General features: G+C 51.2%; 1 protein-coding gene across 4 annotated transcripts in view; it reads right to left on the bottom strand.

The window, feature by feature from the left end:
• The window catches only part of RTN4RL1 (reticulon 4 receptor like 1), a 67,793-nt gene that overhangs the window by 41,098 nt on the left and 5,585 nt on the right, over positions 1–21,110 (bottom strand). Inside the window, exons 1-2 of one of the 4 annotated variants that reach the window (XM_088802014.1) lie at positions 7,301–7,515; positions 3,876–4,003 (exon numbers count right to left, since the gene is read on the bottom strand). The exons of 2 other annotated variants lie outside the window; for them this stretch is intronic. The gene's annotated coding sequence lies outside the window, so the exon portion shown is untranslated. Of the gene's footprint in view, positions 1–3,875; positions 4,004–7,300; positions 7,516–21,110 lie in introns of those variants that run through there. One more of the 4 variants, XM_088802012.1, reaches the window with a different exon arrangement.

Here is a 21,110-nt window from a genome sequence, read left to right as displayed (position 1 = left end):
TGATGTCATTAGACGTTTGCTCAGTGAATGAATGAATGAATGAATGAATGCTGTAGGCACATATAACTGGGAGACCAGGTGTAGTCTGGGGGCTCAGGACCACTTCCTGAGGAAGTGGCATTTGAGCTGAGCTCTGAAAGAGAAGGAATCATCCAGTTGATGGGGATGAGGTGGGGGCTACTTCACAGGCAACACAATCTGCTTGTGGGAGGACCCCGAAGTGGAGGGAGATTGACTCATGTAAAGCACAGAAAGTCAGCATGAGGGGTAAGCGGTGGAAGGTGAGGCTGGAGGGATAGGCAGGAGCCATTTCACATGAGGGCTTAAAAGCCCTGTTAGAAACCAGGTTCTCTATTCCCAGAACTGTGAAAAGCCAGTGAGGGACTTTAAGCAATCAAAGTGATATGATCAGATCATGTTGCCTTACATCACCTGTCTGCACTGTGGAGCCTGGAGACAAGAAGCTACAGCACCAATCAGGAGGGTATTGCAACAGTCCAAGCGAGAGATGTGCAGCGCTGGTCTAAGATGGTAGAGGCAGGGGAAATAGAAGGGGCTGAATTTAAGCAACGTGCAGGCGATCCACGGGATTGGTGGAAGATGACGAGAGAGAGCATGACTCAGTGGGTGCTCAGCGGAAAGCGAAGCAGCTCCCTCACCGTCCTAGATTTGGACACTTCTATTAATGTGACCAAAGATTATAGATGCTTTTTCGGGGGGAAGGCACATCAAACTTTCTGACTCACTGTGCTTGCAGGAAAACACTTCCTCATCATAATAACCCTTACAGAGACAAGCAGTGTCTACTGCGAGAGAGCTGGAGTGCCGGAGCCCATGGCAAGTTGCTGGATCACAGCCTTGAAAAAGATGCCGGGGCGTCACACACTGGCTGAGGCCAGAGAACCACTTGTGAGGGGGATTTCATTTTAAGAAAGAGAAAGCGGTCGTGGGCAAGGGCTACACATTCTCTCTTTCCTCCAGGCTAGTGTGGATATTTGAGACAAGAAGAAAGAATAGGAGAAATGTCAACACACGATACTACCTACATCTCTTGTTTCGAGAGGTTTCCAAGACCACTACCCACATTCTTCTGGACTGCCTGTGTATGATTTCGGAGAACAGAGAAGGCATCTATTCGGTGGAGGCTCCAGGAGCTAGTATCTGAAAGATGTAAATGGAACACGGGCCAAGTCTGAGAAAGGACGCCCTCCTTAGGCAGAACTCAAATGGCCGTGGAGAGGCATCTCTCAGGCTTTCTCTACCTTTTAACAACTGTGCTAGTTGTACCATTCAAAATGGTCGTCATGGGTTGCACACCAGTGTGACTGCACTTAATGCCATAGAACTGTACACTTAAAATGATCAAAATAGTTTTATGTTATCTATAACATAGAGTAAACAATAAACAAGTCCACCTAGAGTCCACTGAAATCACCAACTACCTCCTCATGCTTTAATTTCTCCTACAAAATGCCAGCTAAGGTTGTCTTCCAGCCTCTGGTTGAACACAGACAACAATAGGTATTCACGACCATGCTTAGCTGAGAACTCCATTCTTTATCTTTCTGTTAGAAAAGTTCTTGGAATAAAAATCAAACACATTTTCTTTTTAAGTCATCATGGAGCTTTTGGAGCCCACTATCGATGCTCTTTGGAATCAGACTCTTTCCAGAGCTGGGCCTTCCCATGTATCACACCCCCACAGTTGTTCTGTCCTGTTTCTTACAGTCACACTGTGCTATGTCTCCAGGAGGTGAGACGGTGTACACCAAGCCCCACACTCACCCTCCTTCCTTGTACACACAGGCCCGCACTCCCTCATGCCACACAGCCACATGGGAGCAGGGGTTTGGGCTGCATGCAAGGAAAGAGTCCCTCTCTGGATTCAGAGAGAGTCGACCTAGGTAGGATATGGTGTCTGACCTTGGCCAATGAGTACCTTGCTCGGTGTAACCACCTAAGTCACGGATTCAATTCTATTCAGCAAACATTTATAGAGCATCTTAGCGCCAGCCGATTTCTGTCTGTTCTGTAAGTGCAATGGAGCTCAGCCTTCTCTACAGATTAGAGTTATTTGTATTTCAAGGAAAAAAGGTAGGTTTTAAGTACCTGTAAGAGGCAGTAATGGATGCCTTGGGGAGGGGTGGGCATATGCTGGGGCTGAGGGAGAGGAGCTGAGAAATGTCCTGAGTCAGGGCAGCAGGACCTGGCTGCAGACAGGGAAGAAAAAGTAGACTGAGAAGCCAGATAAAGCCTGGAGGACTGTCTTTTTTTTTTTTTTTTAAACCTCCCCCAACTTTCTTTTTAATCAAAAAGATGATGCATGCACATAGTAAAAACACACTTTTTTTCAAAGAACACAAAAGGGTATACAATGAAAAATAAGTCTCCTTTCCTCTCCCAGACCTGCAGTCCCCAGTATCTTTCTTCAGAGGCATCCCACTGTTAGCAGTTTCTTTTGTGTCTTTCCAAAAAATTCTATCACATACAAGTATATCTTTCTTTTTAAAACCCAGATGGTAGTGCAGTGTATTACCATTGTGTTTTCACTTAGCAATACATCTTGGCATCCACCCCATATCAGCACATACAGAGTCACTCATTCCTTGAAGTGCAGAATCCCATTGTACGGGGGTGTTGTAATCTACCCAATCGGTCCCCTTCTGATGGACATTTAGGTTGGTTCCAGTTTCTGCGATTACAGGCAATGATAACACACATGCTCCTGTATGTGCCTTAAGGCCGCCAGGTGCCAGGGTATCAGTCAGATAAATTCCTCGATGTGGAATTGCTATATTTAGATAACTGACTGAGACCATCATTGTTAAGTCCAGTTGGAGCTGTGTCTCCAGGAAAGGAGATGGTGTGTGCTGAGGCTAAACTGCTCTCCTTCCTTGCATACCCAAGCCCCCAGTTCTCACACGGACATGTGGCCAGAACAAGGGTTTAGACTGCATGCAGGGAAAGAATCCCCCTCTGGATTCAAAGAGAGCCGACCTCGGTGGTTGGGGACCCAGTTGGGATTTATGAGTATGAAGACCTGCTCTAGTCAAGAGCTAAGAGTATGTAGAGGGATCAAAGCTTAACAGTAAGGCATTTAGTTAGCACAATGCCTGGTATATAATAAGTGCTCCATCAGCATGAACGATTGTTGGTATTATTATTTATTATTATTATTATTCAGAGGAAGCCCTGTCTGGCCAGGAAAGCTCCCAGGGTTGGTCTGTGTAAGAGTCCAGTTGCGTCAAAGGCACTGAACTGGGAGCCTGCTCAGCATTTGCAACTGGGCAAGAGCTGGGACAGGCAGTTCCCACTTATCACTGCTTGGCATCTGGAACTCCTGGGCCTTTGCCAGTACCTAATAAACACCATACTTCATGCCTTGCCATTGTCACCCACGCATCCCCCTGATGCCTGCTGGTGACATCTACATTTCACACGACTCCTTCATGACCTGCTTTCTTTTTTAAGTAGTGAATACAGCCCAAATGATGTCACTGTGACATAATGAAACTAAATTTGTGTGTGACTGGGGACAAGGAGGAATAGGGTAGGTGCACCAGAACTTACAAACCCAAAAAAGAATTAGCCTTGGCTTTGGGGGCCAATCCTGGGTTTGAATCCTAGCCCTAACACTTAATAAGCTCTGGGAAGTCATTTAATCTCCTTAAGCCTTAATTTCCTCACCTATGAAATGGGCTAAACTCTTGTTCTAACAGGATTACTGTTAGGAGTAAACAAGATAATGGATTATTTCTGAATTTTTTTTATGGATCAGCTTTACTGCAAAAATGATTTCCGGCAATTGAGATAAGGTATGTAAAGCACCTGGCACATAGTAGCAGCTCAATAAAGCATCAATTCTCTTCCCCTACCCTTCTGCCAAAGTGGTCACCATTGGACCCAAGCTCCCCATTTCAAGGTGCCGCCATCACTTGCAACACTTCTGGAACTTCCTTGTGAGAAAACTGCCTCAATTCTTGAGTGCCATCTTGTTTTTAACCTAAAAAAAAAAAAAAAAATCCCAACAACAAAACAAACCACATTCTTCAGATTGCTCATCTCCTTTATTCACAACACACAGCTTCAAATTACTTTTGGCCTTTTCCAAAAAAAGTCAAACCCACCCTCAAAGGTCAAGGATTTCCCAACAGCCAAGGCTATTAAGAGGAAAATGCTGTGAGATCTGAAGCCATTTCCCAAGAATGCATCAACTGTTTGGAGCTAGCACAACAGAACTGGCCTAACACAGCCTCCCAGCCCCCACCCCCCAGGACGACTTTGAACTGCCCATTCCTTAGGACACTTACATTCAAAGCCTCTTTGTAGGCAAATCTGCCTCCCTGCTCTGTGGTCCTACTCTGTGGATCACATTTCCCTCTCTCTGGGGGGAAAGCAGATTTTGCTGCCTCTGAGAAGTGTGTGCTTAGGTGGAATTTGTAGGCACTGGGTGTCAGGATAAGACGTTGAGAGGAAAGTGAGTGATGGGCAAGTTTGAGAGGATGGAATGGTCTTCCCTCCATCTTTTGTGGGGACACGGAGAAAGGAGCCCAGGGACTCTGAGTGGGAGATGGGATGTCTCAGCGAGCAGAGAGCAGTGTCTCCCCTGTGTCTGTGCCCACTGTGTTACAACAGACCCACCAACTCTCCCAGCTGGAGATGCCCTTGGCCCTTCCTAGGGCAACAGCAGGGCAAAGACTGCCTGCAGTCTGAACGTCCTCACCCTCATCCCCAGATATTCTGAAGTCAGAAAATGCCACAGGGCCCTCTCCGTCTTCTCCCTGCCAGCTTGTGAACTTGTTCCTCTCAAGCCCACAATTTGAAAGAAATTCCTGCCCCATCTGACCTCAGAGAAGGCTGCAGGCAGGGAGGCCGAGTGAGAAGACCCTACCCTCCAGATCAGTCAGGCGTGGGATCACATTGCTTGGGCGGACGGCACAAGTGGGGAGGCCTAGAACGGCTCTGTGAGGACAAGACCTTTGGCCTTCTCTAGCTCTCCTCCTTACAGGCTCATCCCGGGGAGGAAGGAGCTGACTCTTGCTGTTGAGGGAAGCACCGTTGGCCAGAATGCAGAAGGGCACAGTGATGCCGCACATGCAGAGCTGAAAAAAACGCCTCTGAATCTTTATCATCCCTCTTCGATGTCTGACTGCGGGATCTACAGTCAGTTCAAGATAAACCAGTCCCTATCCTCTTGCTAATTGGTTCAAATCGATTGACCTTATAAGTGGGTCTAATGCACAACTGGTAATACATGGCCTGTATGTCAAACAACCTGTACACTTAACTAGCTGTCGCTCAAGCAGCTGAACAAGGCACATTAACCCAAATTTCTCAGAACACCTTCTCATGATAGGCTGCAGAGCCAGCGTTTCCCCCATTGGGCTAAAACATTTGCTGGGTCAACAGACCTGCTTAAAGGCACCGGATCCTATTAAGCGGATGGTGACAACACTAGTGTAGATTCCTCGGGGAGACAGAGGAAGTGCTGAGCCTGTGACAAGAGTCCCTGGGCCCTGCCCTGCCCAGCCCTGGCTCAGATCACTTGGCAGGAGAAGGGGCTGCATCCCAAGTGTTGGCAGAGGAGGAACAGCAGGAAGGAGGTATTCCTGGCACTCTCATGATCTGGCTTCCCATTGGCCTTTTGATTTGTTTCCTCACTTGTCCAGTTCCCAGGAAAGCTTGGGTCTGTCTCACTGACCCCACCTCCCGAGTTGGGTCACCGCTGCTTTCCAAGTGGAGCTGATGTTCAGTCTTTTATTGTGGCAGTGTCTGAAATGGTCTGGGAACTGATAAAGACAACAGACACCAGGAGATGGCCTAGAAATCTTGGCTAGGGTAGGGGTAGACGGCACCTTCTCTCCCTCCCATTCCCTCCCCACCCCGTGGAGGGCTAGTTACTGGCCCAGAATACCTCTCAGTCCTCCAGAGCCCCCACCAGCCACCCCTACCTTCCCTCTGCTCTATTAATAGACCTCAGTGAAGATCCTTCTGAGCCCCCTCCTCGGGGTTTGATCCTCACTGCTTTGCCTTATCAGCCTTGCTTTTCACAAGCACTTAAATTCATGAGAAAAGGGAAAAAGTGAAATCAGATAGAAATGCAGGTCTGTTTGCTGTTTTCTCCAATGAAATGGTTCTGGGTAAACAGCAGACGCCTTTGATGAAATCCCAGCAGGCTTAAACAATAAAGCTAGTTACAAACTCAATCTGGCAGAGATATCAGATCTGAAATTGTTTCAAAAAACATGTCAACATTTTCTAATGCTCCTTAAAAACCTTCCTGGGCTGCCCACTGTGGAGTCTGAGTGGAGGAGATGGGACAGGGGCAACCCCGGCTCTCAGAGTGCCCTGGGACTCTGTGAGCCAGGAGCCCAGGAGGCTGGCAGCTGGGGGTGGGCTACCAGCTGTATAAGTCTAAATGGCCACTTCACAGTAACTGCCCAAGCCAGGTAGGGCACCAAACTCCCTCTCATATGCCACCGCAGCCTGCCACCCCCCAAAGCTGGCCTCCCTGCCTCCACCCTTAACTTTCTAGCTTCTATTCTCCATACTGCAGCCAACAGAAGCTTTTAAAAATGTAAATCAGATCATGCCATTCCTTTGCTTAAAACCTCTAATGCCTTTGCACTGCACTTAGAGTAAAATGCAAACTCCTCCCATGGCCTATAAAACCCTATGGGATCTGCCACTGCCTACCTCTCCCCCACTCACTACACTCCAGCCTCTGGTCCTAGAACGCCAATCTCTTTACTGCCTCGGGGCCTTTGCACTTGCTGTAAACTACCTGGGATGCTTTTGCTGCAACCCTTTGTCTTGGTTCATCTCCCTGACCACTCCTGCTAGTTTTGCTGCTCTCCCTGGCCAAAAACAGTATCACATTATAGTTTATTCTCTACACTAAATTCAATCACTATCTGAAATCACTTTGTGTTTCCGTATTAACTGTTTCCTCCTTTGGAATGTAATCTCCCTCAGGACCGGATTGTGTCTCCTTGCTGGCAGCCTGTAACTGGCACGTAGTAGGTGCTCAATAATTATCTGCTGCATGAATGAATGAAAAGCAAGGATGTCATCACCCCTCTAGGTATCCTCCAGGGCAATGTCCAGGAGGCCTGAAGTACAGCCTCTCTCTTGGCCTCCCAAGCTGTCCCTGCCCCACCCAGCCTCATCCAAGGTCCCTGCAGGCTTTGGGCCTTGAAGGTCAGTTCTAGCCTGGGGGCAGGAATTCAGGCACCAGCGGGGGACTCAGATGTTCCTCCCATTTTCACTGCTCCCGCCCCCCTCCTCCACCCAAACTCACACGCAGCCTCTAAGATGTGGGTGTGCAGGGGTGTTGGGGGAGCTGGGTCGACTCGATCTTCGCAGGCCTTCTTGGAAAAGCACAAGCGCTGGCGTGCGCGCAGGCCTGGGGGAAGAAAGCGATGCCACCCGAGGGCGCAGGCCCCCCATCCCCACCCTGCCCGGGGCTGCGATCGATCCCTGCCGCTCCGGCCTCATTACGGAGGAGAGCTGCCGGGGCTGGCAGAGGAGCCAGACGGCTGCGGAGGGGGCAGGGAAGCCTCATTGGCTCCCTGGCCCGGATTAAATATTTACTACGTTTTGTTTGGCCTTTGCGGGGGAAGGGCGGGGAGGATTGTCTCATCGATCCGGAGCTACCGGAGAGGGCGGGCCGGGTCCAGGGGCGAGGGCGGTGCCCCGGCCGGTGCCCCCCGGAGCCTCCCCGGGCCGGCCCGGACCCAGCACTCCCGGGCCCGACCCTCCCGGGGCGGGGATTGCCCGCTGCTGAGCCTCTGGGCTGCGCTGGGCTACTGTGCTGAGCCGCAGGGAGCCGCTGCTGCCTGGGATACGACTCCCTAACGCGGCCCCCGCGCTCTTTGTAACCCCGCTTCCTCCGGTCGTGGGTCCTGCCCGCAGACCCGGAGCCCGAGCCCGGTGCCACGCGATCCCCGTCCGAGCGCCCAGACTGCGATAGGCCGCGTCGCTAGTGCAAATCTCAGCTGATCCCAACAGTAGCCCTGAGAGGGCTTCATGCTCCCATTTTACAGATGTGAAATCAACAAGAGGAAGAGAAAGATAGATGCGAGGCCAGAGCGGGCACAGGTCTGCCCCCAAAGCCCAGGTTTCCTCACTAGGTTCGCTGGCACGGTGCCAATGCACTGGCCCGCTCTGCCCACCTGCTGGACGGGTTGGGAGAGAAAGGTAAGTGGGATGGTCTCAGCCACACAGGGACCCAGTCTGGGAGTGTTCCAAAAACTGGATGGGTGGGCGAGTCTGACACGCTCCTACTGCTCCTGCGGCAGCCAGAGAGGACTATGGAGTCCCTTTTACAGCGCGTGCACACACACACACACACACACACACACAACTGCTAGCCATCCACCACCATACACAACAGGAGCTGTGGGGGCAGAGTACGGAGGAGACAGGCCCGCCCTCACTGAGCATTTGGTCTGAGATACACCCAGTAAGAGCTGCCATCCTCCCCAGTCCCCACTCAAATACATGCTCACACATAGCAGTGACCACTCTCCAACAATCCCATTACACATTACACAGACGTACACTCACCCTAAAGATCTGCTCACATCACACTCTACACATGGAGATACACACACTTGCCCACCCAACCTCATCTCTACATATATTTGTGTACAAGTGCCCACGTACATGCACACATCATCTAAGGAGTGGCTGCCCCACCCACTGTCACGGATGTGCCCACTAATAAAAACACGCGCACATACATACCAAGAGCTGCCCCATCCCTATTCTGGCGCACACACATTCACACACAAAGAACACCCATCTTCACCTCTGTACCTGCTGGTGTACACACACACACACACACACACACACACAATCAACAATTCCCTCATCCCATCCCTGCACACGTGTGCACACATGCACATACATACACTGGTGTCCATCCCCACCTCATCCTGGTACATGTGTCCCCATACACACACACACACACACACACACACACACGCACACGCTTGCGCACTGACTACAGGCAGCTGGGGAAGAGCTGCAGCCTGGAGCCCTGCTCCTATTTAAAGAGAAGCATTGCTGGAAAAGGAACAAAAGCAAAGCCAGCTATAAATAGCCACCTCCCTCCTGCTTTTCCTGCCCTCCGGCCTCACTGCCTTGCTTCTCCTCTCCTGCCTCAGGCCCAGAGCAGCCAGGGCAGGCCTGTCCCCAGGGGGCAAGCTGCAAAGCCCTAGAAGCCATGTGGCCAAGCACTGACCACTGGGACAGGCCGGGAACTCTGGGCCTGGGTCACAGCAGGGGCATAGTGCCAGCCACCTGCAGCCAGCCCTGTATGCGTGTGCCCAGCTCAGAGGGAAGCAGGCCCACTTAGGGCAGGGCTGCTGCTTCAGCAGAACTGCAAAGGCTGGCAGCTGTGAGGGGAGGAAGGCGGGGCTGCCAAGCAGCAGCCACGGCAGCCCTGGGCACTCCTTTCCCAGCCAAGCCAGCCCTTCTCTGGGCCCAGTGTCAGGGATATCAGGTGTCCTGTCAGGAAGCCACATGGGGTAGAGGACAGGAAAGGGGGGAGAAGATACAAGTCCTACTTTGCGTTCCAGTTCTATCACCTAATGATCCACCAGCTTTGGGCAAGGCTCCTAACCACACCGTCCAGCCTTGGGTTCAACACCTTCTTCACAGGGTGTTGGGAATGCTGTAAGAAAAGCAGGTGTGCCTGGCAGGCCCTTGGGTACTGTGGAGGGCCATAGGATGGGGGAGATTACAAACTGCACTGTGTGTCTAAGAATTGGATAAAAATAACAATGAATTGCATTCATTTTGTATTTACCATGTATTTACTAGGCACTGGACTATCTTTGGCTTATTTGATCCTCTGTGAGATAGGTTCTGTTTATACTCCCATTTTACAGATGGAGAAACTAAGGTTCAAGTGTTTAACTCTAGGTCACGCAGGCCCCTAAAGCACAAAGCCAGGTTGCAAAGCCAAGCTGAGACTGAGACCAAAGCCCTCCTTCCTACCTCTTGTATTGTGGGCGACTGGGGGCCCCTGGTTCTTAGGTTAGCCGCTCTTCAGGTGCCAGTGGAAGGCTGGGCTCAGCTGCCTCCCCCAGGCTAGCCTGGGACTGGAACTGGATGGGCTGCAGGGAGGGAGCTGGTTGGTCCTTGCTCCTGAGTCCCCCACCAGGGACTTCCTGCATCAGCCCACCCCACCCACCCCTGTCCCTAGCTCCCTTGAGGGGCCTCTCTCCACCAATACTGGGGAAGGGGAAGGGAGGGGGTGCGGGAAGAGCTTAGGCAGACCTACTTTCAAGGCTTTAATCCTTTTTGCTTAAAGGATTTTTTTTTTTGCTTGGGGAAGACTTGGTCTGATCAGAGGAGAGACGCAGTGAGCTGACAAGCTGCGGAGGATGGGGGGTGAGGAGAAAGAAATACATATTTATTACCCTCAATTATTAAAAAATAGATAGTACCGGATCTTAGGTCCTGGCAGACACTGCAGTGGCATGTGTGCAAGGAGTATTTTTTTTCTTTCCCTCTTCTCTCTCTCTCTAAAAAATTTTTATTTTATTTATTTTTTTGATTAATTCTGTTGAGATTGTAATGTGGCTAGCTCGTTAGAAAAAAATGCCCGGGCCAGTTCCCAGCAGGGTGGAAGCGTTGAGCACTAGAGAGGTGAACAGTCCTACTGCCAGGGAGCTTCCATACCCAGGTATGGTGTGGGGGAGCCTGGACCCCATCTCAGTGGAGGAAGGGACTGTGGCAGGACGGGTCTGTACCCCCATTTTGGGCTGCACAGTCTGGGCCCATGGCAGACATGTATCCCAGCTGCTTCTCCCCCACACCATGCTCTCTCAGGACAAACCCGCCACCACTAACAGGCCTTCCCTATGTTGCTGCTCTTTTCAAGGGAGTAATGAGAGAGAAATTGATCCAGCTTCCTCTGTAGGGGAGGTGACAGTTCTCACCCCAGGCTGCTGAGGGCTTCACCCAGGGGCACTAACCAGCTCCTGAGACACACCCTTCTCCTCCCAGGATTGTATCAGCCTGTTGAAAAGGGTTGTCAGCTTGGTGCAAAGGTAGGGAGGCATCCTGAAAGGGCCCTGAGGCCTGCTGGGAGGCAAGCAGGTGACACTCAGCCTCTTTTGTTATGGATCCTAGAACAAAAAAAATAGAGGGATCTGTAATGAGGAAAAAGGCCAGGGAGGCAGGCCAGCAGGAAGAGGACTGTGGCATTCATTCTGGTACTTGGGAGTCCCCGCAGAGCCTGGCACACAGTAGGCCTCAGTTCATAGCTATTGAAGAAGAATAAGGATGGTGAAGACTGAACAGCAATCGCTCTCTCACTGAGGCCTTGCTATATGCCAGGAAGGTACTTTATATCCATGGGCCACAAAGCTCAGAACCCCAGGAGGTAGATGGCATTAGCCCACTTTCCAAATGACCAAACTGAGGCCCAAACAATTAAAAGCATTTGCCCGAGGTCAGGCAGCTGGTAAGTGGCAGAACCGGGCCCTGATTCCTGTCTGGCTGGCTCCACAGCCCTTGCTCTCAGCTGCTTGGCTCCATATACAGTGGTGGCAGGAAAACCTGAGCAGACCAGAAATAAGAGGAACCAGGCAAGAAGTAGTGTCCGTTTCCCAGGGCAAGAACCCAAGGCACTGGGCTGGGGCTGGGTTTTCCTTTCTGGTCAGGGAGACCCTTTTTTGGAGAGAAGGAAGAGGCAGCTGCATAGAGGTCAGGGATGTGGCTGGGGGTTGGTGGGTGATGCACCAGTTTTCTGGGGAGGCCTTCAACCTCATCTCACTTTTCTAAGGCAGTGAAAACCACTTGGGAATGCGCTCCAGCTCCCCCTGCACTGCCTCTCAGTGGACGGGGCAGAGGGTTCAGGACAGAGTCAATCCTCCCCAGAAGCCCCTCCACCCAAGGTGACCCTCCCCTGCTGGTCCTGAGACTCTTGCCCCTGGCCAGGGCTGGCCTGTGTCAGTCTGACCACGCACATGGACTCAGCCCTGCACACAGAGAGGCGAACCTTCAAAGGGCAGTCAGGTCTGGCCTGCAGGAAGGACGGCACAGGAAGTTACTACTACTACTAACTACTGCTGCTGCTGCTGCTGCTACTGTGCTACTGTTACTATTATTGAGGGAGGCATTCATTAAGCTCCTATTCTGGGTCACAGTAAAACGCCAAGAACTTTATCAGCATCATCTCATTTAATCTTCACAACCCTGTAAGATAGGTACTCTTATTAGCCCCATTTTACAGAGGGAGTGACTCAAGTGCAGAGAAATAAGGTCATTCCCAGGACTTGAACCTGGGTCTAGCCAAATCCTACATGCTAAACCACCCCACTCAGAGGAGAAGGGCTTGGCCACTGATCCCTGGAATGAGATTTCCCTACCAGACTTATGGGAGAAAGCCTCCATGGAGCAAGGACAGCCACTATCGTGTTTCCCTGAAAATAAGACCTAGCCAGACAATCAGCTCTAATGCGTCTTTTGGAGCAAAAATTAATATAAGACCCAATATTATATTATATTATTATAACATATTATATGATATTATATGATATGATATGATATGATATGATATGATTATATTATATTATATTATATTATATTATATTATATTATATTAGACCCGGTCTTATAGTAAAATAAGACCGGGTCTTATATTAATGTTTCCTTCAAAAGACGCATTAGAGCTGATTGTCTGGCTAGGTCTTATTTTCGGGAAAACACGGTAGCACAGACAGAGAGGCCACAATGTGGGCTCTGTGGGAATAGAGAGATAGAGGTGCAGGAAGAGGCTAGTGGGGGTAGAGTCCTGGACAGATAAGGGGCATGTTACCAATGCTACCAGCCAGTGTGCCTTGGACAGTCGATGGAACACAGCCAACCACTCTTAATGCTGTGTGATGCTGGGCAAACCACCGTAGCTCTCTGGGCTTCAGTTTTCCCAGCTGAGCTATAAGGTCCCTTCTAGCACCAAAGAGCCTACAAATCTGTCAAAATCACACAAAGCAGAAGCGAGGGGCATGCTCTTTCTCCTACTGCCTCCTCAGGAGTTTTGGGTGCCACAAGCTACCCAAACCCCAAAGAAAACCAATGCCTCTGTACATCTCCTCCCTCTGGTGCACCCATAGCCTGTTCCCCTGGAGACCTAGGCCACGTGCACAGCCCCAACACACGCACGCACTTGTGGACCCTCTGGAAGGCTTCGATCTGTCTGGCTGCTGCCTGGGGTAGTGCCAAGCCCGCCTACCTAAGGGCATCACGACCTCCCAGGATGGCTTCCACCCACCTGGCTCCCTGTGAAGGTCTTCAACTCTCACCCTCTTCTCCTTCCCCTGACCAAAAGCCCGTACAGCACATGGGCCAAGGAACGTACCCAGGTGTTGGCTGTGGCATGGTCTCTAACAGCAAAAACCTGGAAACAGCCTCCATGTACAATCCCAGAGCACTGGCAGTCATACAACAGACATTTTGCAGTCATTAAAACAGGTTTAGAATTACCAACCTTGAAAGGTGTTTGAGGTATGCTGTTATTTCAACAAGACAGTGCACATTTGCATGAATGTAGGTAAGAAGCGTAGGAGAAAGGATGCACCAATGTACCAAATGCCCTGGGAGGGATGAGCTTTCCACTCTCTGGGTTGTGGGATTATAGAGATTTTCTTCTTCTTGCCAATCTGTGGTTTTCCAATGTTTTCTGTCCTGTGTATGCATTACTTGATAAGTTAAAAAAAAATTTGCTCTGGGGAGAAAAGGCTGATGTATGTGTATAAATGAGACAGCTGGTGAAAAAGACAAGACCGTATGCAGAACTAAGTTCTATGTTTCATCCTTTGGAGTAAAAAGGAAAGCCTTCTGGGAACTGATCTCTGACCCTGTACTCAGGCCTGAGCCATCATGTTAACAACCCAAGGAGGAGGGGGATTCCCCAATGGGAAGGGGGATTCCTTAGATCCACCACTCCTTCCCCGCTCCCCATCATACCTGTTGCTTTGGTCTGTGCTTTAGCTTCTCCTCCTGACCAACTGGCTGATGGACTTGGGGCTGACCCCAACCTCTGGTCCTCTCCAAAGGAACATGACCTCAGATTACCTGCCCTGACCATAATTGAAGCCCCAGAGGTAGCCAGGTATTGGATCAAGCACACTCCTGCCTCAGGGCCTTTGCACCTGCTGTTATCTCTATCTGGCGAGCTTTTCCCAAGCAGAAGCAGCTCTGATACCTGCAGAGAGCCTTCCCTCATCCACTTAGTCTCTCTAAAATAACAGCTCTCTGACAACCCTCTGTTCCTTAATTAACCCTCTGTTAATTTTCTTCTAAGCACCTACCCCCACCTGACAGAATACAGCTAGTCATTTATTGTCTATTCTCCCTGCTAGAATGTAAGCTCCATAAGAACAGGGGACTTAGTTTTTATGTTTTATTGCTTTATTCTCAGTGCCAAGCCAGCAGTAGGCAGGCACTCAATAGTGGTTCAATGTTTGTTAAATGGAGAGAGTTCTCCCACATCCCTCTTGGCTGATAGGATAAAAGGTGGCCAGCTCATCCATGGATAGATAATCTATAGATGACCATGATCTATAACAGGTCTGACATGGAAAAACACAGCTGGCTCAACTGGGGTCTCCCTTCTGGGAAACAAAGCCAGGAATACCAAGAATGAGGGGCAATTAGCAGCGGGGGGAGGAGGTGAAAGGCCAATTTGAAGAGCAAGCAGCCCTGGTGGCCATCTGGGGCCTCGTTCAAGATGCAGACAGTGGGACAGAAGCAAGAGCAGCTGGGTTAGGTGGAAGGAGAGGTCACGTCATGAGTAGGACCACAGACAGGCTGCCACTTCCTAGAGTCGCCCCCTATTCTAGAGGTTCTGGAGTCTAGGTCACGCATCTCCTTGCAATAATCCCCCATGTTCCAACAAGCTTCCTCCAGTCCCTGCGATTGGATTTGTCCATTAAGGCAGAAGTGCCAGCCCACTGGGGGCAGTGAGCCACTTATAGAAGGATGACAACCTCTGCTACCTCAAGGCAGCTCCAGAGCCAATTGCCACCCCACGATTTAGTGGTAAAATTTCCCCTTTGGCTGGTGCCTTCTCCTGAACGTGGCCCTGTGAACTGCCTTCACATCTCTCCCTCTGCTCAGATTCTATTTCATCCTCAGGCTGGACAACAACCTGGCAGCCACAGTTCAAAGTCACAAGTCATGTTCACAGATGGGAGAGAAGACAAGAAGCAGAGTCTTCTCACCCCAGGCACCATCTGAGCTCAGCTTCACCTGGCAATTTTATCTCCTCATGTTTGGTCCAGCCTCATTTAAGCATTTCAGATCTCTGAAGCCCAGAGTGCCCACAAGAGGTTTTCATTTGCCATGGAATCAATAGTGCAAATTTTGTTCCATAAAAATCTGCCAGGTACAACCCTAAACTTTTCTGAGTGAGAATCCTGTGTTTTTTTCCCAACACAGCTCCTGCCCCACTAGACATCCTCTGCGGTCCAGTCGGCCAGTCTTTCTGTGCCTGCTAGCTTCCTCGGGCCACAGAGGAGGAGAGCCCGGCCGGGGTCAGAGGCAGCAGCCTGGGTCATAGATGAGTTATGTATCCTCTCTGAGCCTCAGTGTCCTCGTCTGTAACTTGGGGCTCCTAAGACCTGCCTTTTCTGCTTTTAATGAGTTGTTAAACAGTGAAAACTGGGAGACTCCTTTCTGCATCCTTTCTCACTAAAAAAAAAAAATAAATAAATCTGGGAGCGGCAGGTTGGCTCAGTTGGTTAGAGCGCGGTGCTCTTAACACCAAGGTTGAGGGTTCAGTCCCCGTGTGGGCCACTGTGAGCTGCCCCCTCCACAACTAGATTGAAACAACTACTTGACTTGGAGCTGATGGGTCCTGGAAAAACACACTTAAAATAAATTTTAAAAGTTTAAAAAAAGAAAATCTACTTCTTCCTTGTTCCTGGCACTAAGTTTCTTTTTTTTTCCTCTCCTTTTTTTTTTTAAAGCCCTAAGTAATCATGACTTAATTTTTCTTACTATTACAGAACAATTTAAAAATTAGGTTTTGGTAGTAAGTTCCTTGGGTTCCAACTTGAACGCACAATCATTCAATCAACTTTTCCAATCAACTCATAAAGACATGACATTAGTTATTGATTCAACATTATCTACTCAATGTCACTATGTGCTACATTTTTGTGCAGGACGTTGTTTTAGTTGGGCCCTGGTACGAAAAACAGGGAGCACTCTCAGATTGAGTAATTTAATGAGTACCTAATAAAGGTGAGAACAGGGGGTAGGGAAACACTAAGAGATAATGTTGTTTACTGTCCCCCAACCAGGGCTGAATGAGGGGAGGGAGCACTCACTGAACCTGGAGACAGGGCTGTGGAGACGCTGGCTGGGGGAGCTGTGTAGCAGATGCTGTGAGGGCCTGCCCATATCCCTTGCCTTTACCCATTTTCAGCACACACCAGCCTGACTTCCAACTTCCAGAACCTGCATTTCTTTGCCTGAGGGCTTTCTCTAGCAGCAGAGCGGGCTTTGCTCAGCCACAGAGCAGGCCAAAAGTGCCCAGGAATTAATCCCCCCATAGGCACAATACTCAGCCAATGATAGCGGGAGTTGGGTATATAAATATCCCAGCTCCCTCCCCTCTGGTGACATAACTTTGAGGTGCATGTTCTAGACCGTGTCCCAAAGTTCCCCAGTGGGATGAAGCTCTAGTTGCCCACAGCGGTAACTTGCTCGTTGACAAGCCCATTATTGGCTTCTTCCCATCTCTGTCTTAATTCCCCCACTCATTTACTGGCATTTCCTAGGATGCCTCCCAAATAAACGACTTGCACTTGAATCCTGGTCTCAGGCTGCACTTCTGGGAGGAAACTTTTGGTGATGGAGGAAGGACACAGAGAGCCATGGTGACCCACCATTGGTTGAACCCAACTGGAAGCCAGAAGGTGTGGGAGTCGCTGCTGAAGTTGGATGAGCCAACCTCCAGGACAGACAGCAGGAGAAGAGTGAAGAGCAGGTCTGGTGGGGCAAAGGATAAAAAGTAACCATCTCCTCATAGAACTCGCCATCCAGTGGGGGAAGGCAGATAATATAAAAGTAAGCTGAGTCCCGAAGGATAAGAGGGAAGGGGAAGAGGCAGCCAAGAGCGTCCTAGGCAGAAGGAGCTGCTTGTACAAAAGCTTCGAGAAGTGGGAGCATGATTCAGTGGAGGAACTGAAAGAGGTTCATTAGATCTGGGTCTGCGAGTTCAAAGTGGGGAGTGGGGAGTGGGGAGGGGAGGGCTGCAGTGGAGCAAGTGGGAAGGACTAGACAGCTGAGCGGGGCAGTATGCACTACCCCCTGGAGAAAAAGGGACCACTGAAGGTTTTTAAGCAAGGGAGGGACGAGACCGTGTAGCGTTGTAGAATCTGACCACAATGTAAAGCCTAGATTCGGTGAAGGCAAGAGTCGAGGCAGAGAGGCCGCTGGTATGGTCAGGGAGAGGACAGCAGTCTGGGTGGGGCAGAGGGCGGGAGGGAGGGGAGGAGGTATGAAGGACACAGAGCGAGAACATGGACTAATGGGGATGGGTGGGGTGAGGGGCTCATCCATGGGTCCAGTTCTTGGGCTGAGGGTACCTGGGAAGATGATGGTCCCAGATGCGGAGATGGAGGGGAAATAGGGAAGGAGCAGGTTCGCTGCTAGCTCGGGGAGCATCAGGGGTAAGCCGGGGTGGAGGCTCTGGACAGAGTTCAAATCTAGGTCCTGGGGACAGTGTGGTGTCCTCTTGTCAGCACACAACACACATCACACCTAGTGGCCTTCCTGGGTGCACTGTCTTGCTAGGAGGGCTCAGAGGGGAGGCTGCGGGGTGGCAGTGAGGTCAGAGGAGGAGGCCGCTTGCCCCAGCTCTGACCAGGGCCACCTGTGCTTATCTATTTTATATTCTGGGCTCTGACACTGGATATCATTTTAAGGAAGTCTTTTACTGCTGAAAAACATTTGGAAAACCATCCATCTTGTCATATTACACATGGGGAAACTGAGGCCCAGAGAGGAGAAAATGTGTCCAGGGTATAAGTGAGTCAGCCACAGAGATGGAACCAAACACAGCCCCAGGACTCCACGTTGGATGTTCTTTCCACAAAGTGTGGAACTGTGTCCCAAAGTTCCCCAGTGGGATGAAGCTCTGGTTGCCCACAGCGGTAACTTGCTCGTTGCCGAGTCCCCAGGAAGAAAAAGGCTGTGGCCAGGCCAAGGCCAGGGTCGTCTGGGGTGGCTATTAGAGGCACAGCCTGACAGCCAGTGAAGACAGACACAGACAGGAGAGTAAACAGCACGTGTGTGATGCTGGCAGCACATGCCCAGGGGAGAGGCAGCCAGAGGGTGACTGGCTACCGGAGGCGCAGGAACAGAGTTGCGTTCCCCCGAGGTCCACCTTGCCCAGGCTGCCCCACACTGGCCCCCAAGTGACCCACCAGGCCCGACCTCCCCCAAGGCTGGCTGGCCGAAGCCCCGAAGCCCACTACACCACAGGCTCCTTCCTTCTCCCAGTCTGCTCAGATAAGCCCATGAATAGAACATTAAAGGCAAAACCTTCTAAAAGAAAAGGCAGCTCCCTGGTAGGAGTCACCCCACTAAATGTCAAACACAGAGCAAGACTTCCTGCCTTGCGTGCGTCTTACTAATGGAGGCACCTTAGCCTCCATATCCCCATCATCCAATGGCCCTATAAATAAATCATCGTAAGAAGAATGCCAATTTCCCCCCTAAGGCCTCGTGAATCTCTTATAGAGGAGCATATTGTAAAGGCCCTTTCACTACGTGTTGGCTCAGACGCCCAGAGAGAAAGAGATAGCAAACTCTGCTGAGACAGTTTTAGAGTCAGAAGCAAACTTTCATGCCACCTTCGTGGGCTGAGAGTTGAGAGCCCAGCTTGTCTCCTGACCTGGGGAAGACTTTTGCTCAGTTTCCTGTAGACCCACGCCAACCATGGTGCCATTGCCCTCTGGAATCAGCCCAAGAAGCTGGCAAGAGGCCCCATCTCCAGGGGCAGCAGTGGTCTGTCTCCTGGAAGATCTGTAATGAGTCATGTTCACCCACCCCTGCACGGGCAAGCCACACACCCGCTCACCAAACTTTGTTCACGACATGTGGCGCACACAGCACTGGCCTGCCCACTCTTGGGGGCCCCCCACCGAGTGGCTCACCAGCTTGGCACCACACCACGCCGGACCCAGGGTGTGAATGCTCATGTGGGCTCCAGAGCCAGCATGCCAGGCACCTGCACTCTGGGTGCTCCGCGCTGCAATAGCAGACAGCTGGCACACACACTCACAGAGCCTGCTGTGAGCGCACCAGGTGTGTTTGCGCGCGCGCGCACGCACACACTCACACACCACACACACACACACACAACACACAACGCTGTGCCAACTTTCTTGCTGTGCCAGCACCGAATCAGAGAGCAGGGACTATGGGAAGTTTCGGATCCCAACTTCACGGGCTGATTAGACAGTCGCCAGGCTCAGAAGCAGCAGCAGAATCTGTTAGAGCAGACACCCCACCTCACCACGTGGCGGGGGCTCCTCACTCGTTGGGGGGGAGGGTCTGCTCTTCCACACGCTGAGATCAGCTTGACGCTCCTCCTTACTTCATCTTCCTTTTCCAAATTGCAGGAAGCCATTGGTGTCTCTGGAGCTCAACCATGGTGGGAAGGGGGTAAGGAGCAGTCCCTTCTGGAGGACAGCTCTGAGTTCTGCAGTTACCATCTGGCTACCAGCTATGGTTGGGCTGTGGGGACACCCTCCTCCCCAGAGTGCGGGAGCACTCTGAAGGAGGAGGGGCAGGTACGTGTGGGGGCCCTACCTCACCCAGCCTGCCAACTGCCACTTACCTGGGCCAGTGTGTTCTGGGGCTGTTGCTCCCCAGACAACCACCCGCCAGGTATGGCTGTGTTAGCAAGTCCACCAGGTAAGCCTGAAAGGGGAAACCAGGGAGAGCAACCTTTGCGACGGGCCCAGCCCCCAAATAAACCACGGCCTGGTCTTTTTCAAGGACATGAAAGCAGGCAGGCTTGTGCTGGCCCACTGTCCCATCTCTGTCTGCAATGAAGAAACCAGAGCAGGAGGCAACAAATGAGGGATGTATCTGCCCAGATATAAAGGGGGGCAGAGAAGAGGACATGGGAGACAGTGGCTCAGGGTCCCAGAAGCCCCAGGGCCCAGCCAGACACACTCCTGGAAGAACACCAGGAGGGGAGTGCAAGGGAACTACCAGGACACTCTGTGAGAAGATACAAATGATTCAGCACTGCCCAACACCCTGCAGAAACAAATGTCACATAAATCAAGGCAGATGGGCACGTGAGACAGTGGAGCTTAGAGGTGAAGAGAGCGAAGGAGGTAGTGTGGTGGCCGACAGACCTGGGATTGCATTCTGACTCAACAACGTGCTAGCTGGGGAGCCATGGCGAGAGACTTCATTTGCCTGTGCCTCAGTTTCCTTATCTGTATAGCAGGGACAAGCACAGATTGATTGTGAAGGGTGCTTGTGGAGCTGACATGAGATAGAGCACAGAGGACACTTAGCTTGGCCCATCGGGAATTACAAGCAGCTACTGTCAGCACATGGGCAGGGGTTAGCATCAGCGGGTCCCAGGCAGGTTGGGAAGAGTCCAGTCCAGGTTGCCCGGTTGCCCGTTGCCTGTTAGCATCCATGCCTCCTCCCAGCAGGCTTGCCAGGCATGCTGTGCGTCCTGAGGTGGCTTTGCCTCACTCTAGTGACGGCCACTGAGTCAGCGATGCTTTCTCTCCCAAGTCAACGACCTCTCAGAAGGTCCCTGCTCCTGGGCCCCCTAGCCAGCTCTGAGAAGCCTTCACCCTAGGGACCCCATCCCACTCCTCTACCTCCTTCTCCCCAGGGTGGTCTAGCTAGTGCACCCCGAAGAAAGGGCTGTTTCCGGCACTCCGCTCAGAGGTCCTGCCTTCTGCTGTCCCTGGAGGCTCTGTTCCTGTTTCGCCAGCTATTTTGCTTCCTCGGCCATCTGTTCCCTCCCTGTCATCTCCTCTCTGCTTTAACCTTAACCACTACTTCACTGCAGATGGTACCAAACAGATCCGTTCTTGACATCCTTC

This window comes from Rhinolophus sinicus, chromosome 12 (assembly GCF_057876585.1).
Source record: "Rhinolophus sinicus isolate RSI-liver-muscle chromosome 12, RSI-T2T, whole genome shotgun sequence".
NCBI classification, from domain to species: domain Eukaryota; kingdom Metazoa; phylum Chordata; class Mammalia; order Chiroptera; family Rhinolophidae; genus Rhinolophus; species Rhinolophus sinicus.
This window is presented reverse-complemented; position numbering and strand designations above follow the sequence as displayed.